Below are 12,696 nucleotides of genomic sequence, written 5' to 3'. Positions count from 1 at the left end.
ACTAAACATTTGAGCCTTAATGGTTAAGATCATTAAATGCTGCTGATAAACAAGTAAACAGTCATTCGATCAGTGGTCTTAATTGCCACTAATAAATGTTTCCAGGAATGATCTATTACGAATATGACGTGTGAAAGAAACATTAGTTGTTGTTTTATTTTTCCTATGTATGCATTATAAGTGATATATTACCTCTCAACCATTCGGAAAACATGCAGTAGCTACGCCAAAAACCAGGTGAAAGATTAATTCAATACCATTTCATCATTATTCTTTTTTTCAAGAGAAAGCCCATGATTGTATACTTGTATGTATGTATATATATATATATATATATATATATATATATATATATATATATACATATATACACATATGTATATATACATTTATATACATATATATATATATATTATATACAGCTGCATAAACATTTTTCATTGTTGGTTTTATAATTGCATTCTCTGTATCCTTCAGTCAATGTGAAGAAAACATTAATAGACTATTTCACCTAATTGCAAGCATAAAACAAAACACTATTCAGAAGATGGTTATGATAATTAAGTTCACAAAAAATACTGTTTGCCATTTTCCTCAGTCAGGAAGTCTTTGTGTAAACCTACAGTGTATCACTCGCTCCATTATTCTTACATTTCTCCACATTGCAATTTTCAATTCCTTTCAGCGAGAAGAAATCAAACAAAAATACAAATATCACTGAAGGTTGATAATAACCCCATCAAACAATTCTGAATTTGCTTACAAACTGGAGAAGAATTTCAATCTTCAAGGCTTTCAATCCTGATCTTAGGGCCATAATGCACTTACCATAGAAACACACTTTCTGCTACTCTGATAAATTTGTCCTTCACAGCAAATTCAACATGCCTACAAAATTTATGTTGAATCTCAAAAAAAAAAAAAAAAAAAAAAAAAAAAAAAAAAAAAACTTGAGCAGAAGTTCTACCTGCAAGGTTTATTCCCAATTTAGGTGCCATAATGCACTACCATGGCAATGCACTTTCCAGTTCTTAAAATATGTGCCTTCTGCACAAACTATACTTTGATCTTTTTTGACGTGTGACAATTACATTCTTATGAATCTGCTGAATAAGTGGATGAGCAGTTTGATCCACAGCCTGTTCATCTCTTTTTATTTCGAAGTCAAAATGTGCTATTACCATGGCAATTAATGCACTTTCCACTACTATTGAAAAAAAGTGTATGTGCACAACTTTGAATGGAGCTCAACATATGTGCCAGATTTCTTTCGAATTGCTTGTAAACTGGAGATATGGTTTGCTCCACAACATTTACAGGAGATCCCCGCCCACCCACCCACCTGTCCGACCGACTGACTGACTGACCGGCCATTGGGCGATTCCTATAAACCCTTCAAACTTTCATTCGGCGGAGGTAGAAATGAATCCTTGGATATGTCACAAGACAAGAAAATAAAACCTCAAAATTGGAAAATGTTGAACTGCGCCCAACCAATAAATGCACTGTCATGAAGGTTTATTTGACAAACAGGAGAAGGAAACTAGAATCTCACAGATTGCTATGATAAGATCAAGTGCAAATATCCTCTTTAAACAGAAAGTGAAACAATGACAACCTACAAGTAAAACATAGACAGGGGAAATATTGTCTACTAGTGTACATATAAAAAGTGGAAAATGACATGCACACGCAGAGATGTACCGAGAAGGAGTCTGCTATACAACACAGGAAACTTCCATTCTGCAAGATCACTGAATATATATTTAAAAATTGGTATGAAAGTTCACCAATAACAAAGGACTTAAGTAACAAGGAAGTAAGATATATATGAGGGAAGTGATCTTTGCAAGGCAAGGAGCTTGTGGGCTATTAATAGTTTATGCTTCAGACAGTCAAAATTTAATTTGAATTTTGAATGTAAAATCACATGAATGACAATTGAAAAGTATTTCAAGGTACAATGTGTGTGTGTGTGTGTGTGTATGTGTTCACTTTTTAACAGTATATGGTATCATACAAATGCTGTGAATCATTATTGTTTCAAGTAAAACATTGTCATGGCCTGCAAACTAAAGAAAATGCTATACTTTGATTGAAATATTATTCAATTTTTGACAATGATACAGTATGATGTGAGGAATTCCTTGAAGGATTTGGACTAAACACTTAATACATTTCATTAAAGGTTTACTCTCTAAAAATGAATTGTGATGCAATAAATGTTATGTGTGAAACACATGAAAGAAAGTAAGTTATATTACCTCCAGTGTACTGTAACCTAACTCTCTTAGTAGCAACTCTTGTTGTAATGGCAAGTGTAATGATAATGATGTCATTTCCTGAACAATGCTACAAGAATTTGCTATTCAAAGAAGAATTGCCAATCATAATGCTTCTTATGAACATAAACAAATAGGAAATAACCTTGAAATCTGTGTATATCCCAGCATTCACGGGGATTAACCAGCGAGACTTTCATCATCACAACAATTAGTCATTTAAAGGCTCTGAGTGCTGCAGGATAATATTCAAAACACAGAAAATTGACATTCCTACAAGACATAAAACAGATGCATATATACCAGTTAAGTTCCAGAGAATAATGCAGTCAGAAAACAGTATGATATCTGCACATAATTACTGAAAGTCTACTAATGGCATCGACAAGAATAGTGTTACATGTTATGCAAAATTCATTCATCTAAATAGCATCATACTGGGTAACAACACACATGTTTGGTCATTGGTTCAAGAGTAAAAGGTAATAGATAGACATACAGAAAGACAACAAATGAATGAATGCATTGATAAATTGACAAATACATGAATATAAAATTGAATATATAGCTGGGCAGATTTTGAAAAAAGCAGTTAGAGTCATAACATTAAATAAATTTATTAAATTGATTGACATATGAATGAATTAAATTTTGATATCATTACCTTTCCCTTCAACAGGCAGTTTTTCTTCACTCATCCCAGCTTGTTTCTCCACATCATGATCCTTGACTTCTTGATGGTTGTGATTGATTTCTGAGGCTAGTTTCTCCACATCACAGCTGGTCCGTCTCTCCACATTTTTTCTGACATTCTCCCTGGATTGCTCCTTCGTGTCACGCTCCATTTGCTCTAAATTCTTTCCAATTCCTGCTGCTTCTTCTTCTTCCCCTCCTTCTTCAGGTCGAGTTTCTGCATCGCAGCCCTTTCCATCTCCATCTCTTCCTCCTTCATTGACAGATTCCTTCTCTCCATCATTAGCCCTTGACCCATCACTCATTCCCACTCCATCCACAGACATCCTGTCCAGCAAAAACCAGACAGAACCTCCACAACTGCACACAGGGCCCAAAAGGGGCTATAGCCTGAAGTAAAACAGCTGAGCGGAGACACTTCTACAGTAGGGCCATTAATTCATCCAGCAGCACAAAATATGATGGTACATCATGCATAAACAGTCAATAGACTGGTATGCAAAAGCTTTCACCGGAGTGCACTCTCACAAAGAAAAGTCAAATAGTAATACCCGACACCAACAGAACTCTGCATTCTTTCACAGAATAGGGCAATAACCTAGCTGATCCACTACGAGACACAGGCACAGTCCGATATATACAATCCAGAATTAGGAGGAACTTCCTAATAGTGAATGACAATTGGTCTGGATTGACGAGAACATTGTCGGAGCATTCCAAGAATCAATTCACACTGTTTCCTCACACTCATCTCTGTGAAAAACCCAGACAGTGTTTTTTGTTGTAGTTTTTTTTTTTTAATGTACAATTTAACTTTGGGAGTAGTGATTTAAAAACTGTTCAAGATACCACATTTCATGCATATGTGTAGGTAAAATGCATCACACAACATCCTACCATATAACAATTTTGCAATAAAGCCTAAAACATAAGAAGATATCACTATTTTTCTCATTAAACCATAACTGTAAACGGTTTAGTCTAGAAACATTTTTTATTTTCCTTATTGTTAATATTTTTTACATTTAACAATACTTAACATTGATTATACTGATTCAAATTTTTACTTTGGTTGTTTCTTTCCCCAACTTACATTTTAGAAGTTTTTTGAAGCACTAAAGCTGGGGTTTGTTTCATCTGCAAATAGAGATAAAAAAAACACACAAAAAAAAACTCTGGGACATAAACAGAGCTTGCTTACAGAATAGTACAGCCTAGCCTGAGAGATATTTCCTATTCTAATCTCTTTCCAAATCTATAGTGACAGATTTTTGAAGTGTCAAATGTCTACTGACAGCTATTAACTTGATTGAACAGATTGCTTGTAAATCTGAAGAAATACAGAAATATACTCCAAGTCAAATTTCAGGGGTGAATATCAGGAATAGTTTGCGATCCCTTTTTGCTCTGCTTTTCTTCTACAACTGCAAATCCATCATTAAACAGGGACAAAATACTACATTCTCTCGGTGGTTGGGCATTCTGGGTGAAAAGGCTTTGATATTGGGACTCATTTACAAGGATTACAGCAAACATTCACGCTCCACTTCACGCCCATGCCGAGTATTACCTGACTTTGGGGTTTGCAAACAATTTAACACAGATCAATGCCAGATCAGTAATCATGATATCAGTGCCATTTACCAATGTATATTTCTGTATTTCTGGAGAATGTTAGAATTGTACTTTATTAGAAAGTGTCTCAATATACTGATGAATTTTAGAGAAGCACAGATAGGGCATATGAAACACTTCATGATATGCTGAGTATTAAATAAAAACTGCATCAGGTTTCCAGTTTATTATGATGATGAGTTTCTCTGCTGTTTGGAAGCAGATAAAGGGGAGTGTAACACATTGTATCCTAGCAGCCTGCAGAACAATATCATCAAATGATTGAATTTGACTACCATATCATTATCATTTATCCTTATCAACCATTTGTGACATTATGATGCCAGTAATTATAATAATTATTGTTGTTGTTCTTTTTCTTATTATTATTATTATTATTATTATTATTATTATTGTCATTATCATTATTGTGATTAATACCATTATTGTCATTATCATTATTGTGATTAATACCATTATTGTCATTATATTGCTGTCATCGTGATAACCACAAACTTTATTTCATAAAAGCCATTATGTGATCATGATCATAAAGTAAATATTTCTATTATATTTCTCTCTCTATCTCTCTCTCTCTCTCTCTCTCTCTCTCTCTCTCTTGGTGGGTATTGTAGTTAAGTCACCTTGTCATACACAGGGAAAAAAGAATAGTTGGGCATCAAAGTTGACTTTTCTTAACAAGTATTGAGATGTATATTTGTTTTGATGAATATTGTATGCACCATAATGTTCCAGTGGAACAAAAAAAAAATGTAAATAAGTACAAACTATTTGCTATTTACACTATATATAAGCACCAGTAAAATATTATAACAGCTTGACTCTATGTCTGTTGTATGAACAAACATGTCCTATGTATAGCCTTATGTAAAATCACCATTTAACTCATCCGATTTGTCATTCACTGCATTCTGCAAAAACAGGGCAGTGTGGTTGCAACATCCACGGTACTATGCACCACATGACTGCATGTGCTTGGAGCAAAGCGAGCCTTGGCCACGACCCATCAAAGAGGGGGTAGTGGCACTTTGGACTGTGGATCTTTTCATGCAATCTTGATATGAAGGGGGGAGAAGAGTGGCATGTTAGCAAGCATAGGTCTTGTGTCTCAGTCAGTCCTTTTAGCCCTAACAAAGATATTGAATCCTCTCCCAAAAACAAACGAACAAACAAAACACAAATACATGATTATTTCATTAGTATATAATAGAGAATCTCATAACTGATAAGCAGCCCATTTTGGTGCTCCTCATGCAGCCTCACACTCTTCACCTTATACACTGCATAATGCACTTCATATCTATAATGTAGATGAGACGGTAAGTATGTTCAATGTGGTGATGCCAAATAAAGTAACAATCAAGAGTATACAGCGGGAAACTCAGTGAAACACTTCCAACACAAATAATCATAATCAAAAGGAAAAGACCAAGGGGGTATCTTTAATCGAACTCAAAGACCTCAAACAGTGGTGCAATGGAGAAACTTTGTGCTGGATCCCGCCTCATGCCTTGTCTACATGGGAGAAAGCTCTCCACTGTGTCCTGTATATAAGGCGTCCTGAAAATGTTAGAAAGTGTACCAAGACCATACTAGTATTACTTACTGGTAGTTTGAAAACTGCTCTTGATCTTCTGATGGAGAAAAAAAAAGAAGAAGCAGAGGTTGCCGACACAAATCCTTGCATGTCTTTGCAAAGCTGAATGTGAATGGTCATTTGAATGCATGCACTCACATTCAAGAACATGGAGAAAAATGTGGTGCCAAGAAACCAGAACACTTAAGAACAACAAGCCTGAGGAAACAGTTCAACTGTCACATTCGATCTTCACCTTCATTAGATAAATGAAAGACTCTACTGAAAACACATTTCATTAGATCAATGTCAATCAATATCAGCAGATTTTGATGCTGTTGATATGCTATATTACATAGTAAGGCTGCACACTGGCACTGGTCCAATGGTCCCTAACCAGTGAATATTAGTGTAAGACAAGTAACTTTTTCAGAAATGAACAAAACATGGAAAAACTGGGTACCTACTGATCTGACAGCCAAGCCAGACCAGTAGAAAAAAATGGGTTAGTATGCAGCCCTGTATATTATTATGATTTTCTTTATCTATGGAATGTTAATCTCAGTACCCAATTATCAATGATAATTATAGATGATATGTCATTATTTTTAAAACAATTTTTTTAGTGTCCAATATTATCAAATACTGTTTGGTTTAGGTGTAAGGTTTGATTAAAAGAAATTATTGCCACTATGTTTAGTAATGTAAGATTTATGCATGTTGTGGGAATAATTACGATCATACTTTCGTAAGACGTTTAGAAACTGTTAAGCATGGTTAAAATGTGAATTGTTATTATCATTATTACTATTACTATTACTATTACTATTACTATTACCATTACTATTACTAATTACTATTATTATTACCAGGCGCGCCGGAAGCAGTTTTGGATTGGGGGGGCAAATATTGGAGGGGGCTCACTATAGACCATACATATGTTACACAATATACACATACACACACACACACACACACACACACACACACACACATCTATATATATATATATATATATATATATATATATGTGTGTGTGTGTGTGTGTGTGTGTGTATGCATATAAAGTGGCGTATGATGGGTCGAAACATTGGGGGTGGGCACCTTGTGGAAAAGTAATTTTGACGGTGTGTATGCTTGTGCGTGTGTGCGTGCGCAATAATGGGACTACAATACATTACAGAATGTGATACATTCAACAACGCAGTCATTGAGGAACATTGTAAGTTTTCCTTACATGGATTATGGAATGACGGTGTGAAACCACAACTTACATACTGTCAGCAACATCAGGAGAATTGCATAACAATAAAATGCGAGCGAGCGGAGCGAGAGAGCTTGAAAATTTTGACATTTTACAGTCCCCAAACTGCCGTTTGTAGCTATATCTTTCGCTTTGGAAATTAAGGGGGGGGGGGTATCGGGCGCAACTGCTGGCAATTACTGGCGGCAACATTAGGAGAATGGCATAACCATTCAATGCGAGCGAGCGAAGCGAGCGAGCTTGAAAATTTTGACATTCTACAGTCCCAAAACTGGCGTTTGTAGCTATAACTTTCGCTTTAGAAATTAATGGGGGCGCATCGGGCGCAACTGCTGGCAATTACTGGCAGCAACATTAGGAGAATGGCATAATGATTCAATGCGAGCAAGCGAAGCGAGCGAGCTTGAAAATTTTGACATTCTACAGTCCAAAAACTGCCGTTGTAGCTATGTTTTTCGCTTTGGAAATTAAGGGGGAGGCACACCGGCCTCAACTGCTGGCAATTACTGGCTGCAACGTTAGGAAAATGGCATAACGAATAAATTTGACGATTAATTTTGACATTTTACAGTCCCCAAACTGCCGTTTGTAGCTATATTTGTTTTTTCGCTTTGGAAATTAAGGGGGGGGGGGGGCGGCCCAGGCGCAACTGCTGGCAATTACTGGCAGCAACATCAGGAGAATGGCATAGCGATTGAATGCGAGCGAGCGGAGCGAGCGAGCTTGGAAATTTTGACATTTTACAGTCCAAAAACTGCCGTTTGTAGCTATGTTTTTTCGCGTTTATTCATTTATATACATATCTTTCTTATTTTATCTATTTTTATTTATTTGTTCATTTATTCATTTTTTTTTTTGGAGGGGGGCTTTTTGGGGGGGCAAAAATGCGTTTTGCCCCCCCACTTTTTGGATTGGGGGGGCGGCCGCCCCCCCTGCCCCCCCACTTCCGGCGCCTATGATTATTACTTATTATCCCAAGTGATGAATCTTTAGGATTTAATGAGTTATAAATATACCTCCTGGTCATGTTTCTGGGGCATTTGGACACACAGAAGATATTATCCACTTCAGATGCAACACTCCAAACAGCGAAATTGTATAAGGTTTTGCCCAAACCTGAAGGAGGTGATCTCAAAGGTCTCTTGGGCAGGACTCACGAAGATGTTTTGATTGACCCCAATGAAGGTATGTTTCTGATTATCTAATTAAAGAGTCAGTGAAAATATGGATGAAATACATTATAATGCATTTATGCTCTACAATCACTTCAAGTTTGGTAGGATATGTTTATCATACCAAAATACACTTTACCAAAAATTCTAAGCAACATGGTGATTTAAACCAGCAGCCCAGAGGGTTGAACTCATGTTTTCATTTTGTTTTGTTTTTTCCACATGCCATCTGACCATGGGAAGTTTTAGGGATTGCACGCTTGATATACACTAATATGTTATACTGCATGTGTGTGAGTGAGGACAATAATACATTCTACATGCTGTAAAAGTTCAAATTGCAGCAATACACAGGCAAGAACTTGCTCTGGAAATTTAGATTATTCCTAATCTAAAAGGAAGAAAAAAAAGATGACAACTTATAAATTTATCAATAAGTATGGAAGCATTATCAGCTTTCAAACCCAAAGGCACAGTTTTGTGAAACAGCAGCTACATCTTTTAATCATGTTTTATGATACATACTGGTATCAAACCTGAATATTCATCAGTGGCATGAAGTATAGTAGGCCAACTTATCATTTAATTTGGTCAGCAGAATGTGAAGTGCCTGATGAAGCTGTGGAAAGGTTCCTTCACCTGACAAGCAAGCAAGCAAAAAAAAAAAAAAAAAAAAAAAAAAAAAAAAAAAAAAAAAAAGTGGGGGCCCAAAGTGGTGGCACCTTATGTATTCCTTTGTACTAACATAGCGCAAAAAAGTGGGCCGCCGGTGATAACGTGCTCAAACCATCAATTCACATCGTTTCACGTAACGACAATGCCCACGTAGGCGTAGCAGTTAATGCCCTGTGTTTCACGTTTCGCTTCAAAAATCAGGTTTTGTCATGATTAGGGTCCTAATTGCGAAGTTGTAGCTTACCTGCGCTGCAATACATGCACCGAGCATCTTCTCGCGGCGGCCCCAGGGCCAGGCCATGTATGATGTACCAACCCGACAATAGATATAAATATTGTACATGCGGCCTTGCAACTCAATACACTCAACCAGCTCAGGGCTGGGGTTCTCTGTTCGAAACCCTGATGAGAGACGTTCAGCTCAGTCAGGCATGTCAGTATTCCCTCTCTGTTGATAAAACTGGGGGAAAACACTTCGTCCCTTAGTTACGGAGAGAACGTAAAAAAAGTGAAATTATCAGAAGACAACTCTTGTCCCTCCCACCTAGAAGTACACCTTCAGCATGCGCAGCATAGCAAAGGTACAGTGTGCAAAGCGCGCGGAAAAGTTTTAACCAATCACGGCGCACGGGGGTTTACCAACCTACATGGGGGGAGATCAAGAGCCAATGGCAGTTCTCCTCCTTTTTACGTAAAATGATAGCGCCCGCCGCGACAAAAAAAAAAAAAAAAAAAAAATGCCGCACTAGCGGAATTTCACTAAAATTCATAATAAAATAATGTACATATTCTGCAACGACTTTTGTCGTTTCTTGCTTAGGGCCAGATCCGATTGTCCTTTCTTCGCATTGTTCTTTGTGGATAATATCGACAGATTTTACCAACTTCTTCTAAGATCGCAATTCTACATATTCCATACGGTGTGCAACCACTGCACACGGCATCCACAAGATGTGAAGACGAAAAAGAGATAGACAGAGAGCACTTTGAAGATAATTTTGCTATAATAATCATTATTTTGATTATAATGCTCTGATACCAATTGCGATATTAAGGAAGAAGTTGGTAAATTCTGTCGATATTATGCACAAGGAAAGGACAATCGGATCTGGCCCTAAGCAAGAAACGACAAAAGTAAGGAAGTGTATATTGTCTATTGTATATGGGCAGGAGTCAACATTAGCGGTGGCCCGGTGGTCTGGGACCACCAGAAATAGATGTTAGGCCACAAATTTTTAAGCAAACATGTTTTTGTGGCCGATCGGGCCGCGAAAATGAGTGCCTGATTGTTTTGTGTTTTTCTCACGAAGATTTAAAAGGGAGAACAATTCGCGGCTCAGTGTTTCATAACTGTACATATTTCAGCAGATGTCGCGACTAGGGTATAGCAAGATAGGCCTAATCTTCACGGCTGAACTTTTTCATGGTCTGTTTTACGGCCAAATTCCGGCCAAACTTTTTTTTCTGCTTCTCCTCTTTTCAATAATAGAAATTGGTATATATCCCTGTATGTTAAGTATAATAATTGAATGAATATGAGGAGTCACGGAAATTATGTTTATGCATCAATTCAATATCAAATATGAACTGAGCTTAGCTATAGTAATTGACATTTAAAATCCCTTTGTCATACCTGCCAATTTCACATAATTCTTACGGTTTAAGATAAGCATAAAGGTTTAGTATAAACCATACCAATTTTTCAAAAAGGTTGCTTTCATTTTTCACTGTTTTCCTTTCTTAAATTTTAGTCATATTAAGTTGTATTTAATGCACTTTGTCATATGCCTGTCATAATTGTATCATATCAATTTTCAAAAATCATTTCATTATAGTGTTTTATGTTTTTTCAGGGGACACAATATTCGGGCCGCCAAAAGAATAACATTAGTGTCGGATACAATATTTCTTCCAGGAACTATACTCTGTACTCTATAGTTGATATTGATAAGAGTTTTCAAATTAAACCGACAGATCAGTGAGGTTTTCTTTTTCCGAAGTACACAGTACTTTAGTCGTGACAAGTTGGAGCTCAAGAGATTTTTGCACAAAAACAGTATATGGCCTGCGACTGTCAATCACAAATGTGAATTAGAATATTTATTTCACGTAAGCCCCCCACCCCTCACCCCAAGTCTCCTCAGGCTCACTGAAACCTGTGCTTCTGATTTGTTAAGAAATGAATTTTTGCAAAAGTATTGAGTAATGCGCGCAAAAGTTTAGCTCATCTGTAACTGCTCGCTCTAGTGAGCACGAACATCAATTTTAAATTCTCAATTACATACCGCGGAACGTTTTTCAGTGTGTGTGTGTGTGTGTGTGTGTCTGTCTGTCTGTCTGTCTGCCATGGCCGGCGGAACGGGGGGGGGGGCTTAATGGGCCCCCACTTTTTGTTTTTGTGCACCATCTAATAACTTGAAGTGTGAGCACGGTTAGGTTTTTTTTTTTAGTTTTATTTTATTTCATTTCATTTATTTATTCATTTATTTATCTATTTGCTTGTCAGGTGAAGAAACCCGGAAGTGCCCCCCCCCCCACTTTTGAAAACGCTCCGCCGGCCCTGTCTGTGTGTGTGTGTGGACGAGGGACGGGAGAAGGAAGGAGGTGTCATGGTCATGACATCCCCCCCCCCCCCCCCCGGCTCGCTTAGACGGGAAGAATCTAAGTGGGGAATCTTTTGAAATTTAAAATCATGGGTGTTGTAATTTCGTTCCCTATTTCTTTTTCTTCTTTTTTTTTCTTTTTTTTTTTACTAGCCAAAAGTGTGTGTGTGTGTGGGGGGGGGGGGTGGCTGTAGCCCCCCGACCCCCCCCCCCCCTTCCCGGTTCCGCGACCCCTGCTTAAACATGTACTAGGACACTGTGTAGTAAAGTAGGGTAAACAATCAGAACAAAACATCTAACAACTACTGTATTGCACCAGGAAGATATTTCTTTGTGATGGTAATTACTTTTCGCTATCCCTTCTTATAAAAGGTAGGTGGTACAGACATAAGGATGCGCGAATAGAAATTGAGCAAAAAATGCTGAAATGAAGATGAAAATTACTCGACTGGGCATGATGCGGGCACTAATCTGATATATCTATCAATAAAGAATTATACTTGAAGATTATTCCATATTAATTAGTTTCATTTGTGGAAACTAAGCGGAAAAGTGATAAAACCAACTTTCCAGGATGGTACAGTTTTAAACATTTTCACATGATACAGCTCAGATTTACACTTTCGCGCAAATTTCTGGACGGAAATGTCTTTTGTTTTACATGCTTTATCATTAATTGAAATTTCATTTCATTTAATAAATAGATAAGCAAAATATGGCCAAAATTATGATAACGTTCAAAATTAATCTTCAGAATGCTGAGCAAGACGGCGGCAAGGAACGTCGAACATCAAAG

This window comes from Diadema setosum, chromosome 4 (assembly GCF_964275005.1).
Source record: "Diadema setosum chromosome 4, eeDiaSeto1, whole genome shotgun sequence".
In the NCBI taxonomy this organism is placed as follows: Eukaryota; Metazoa; Echinodermata; class Echinoidea; order Diadematoida; family Diadematidae; genus Diadema; species Diadema setosum.
This window is presented reverse-complemented; position numbering follows the sequence as displayed.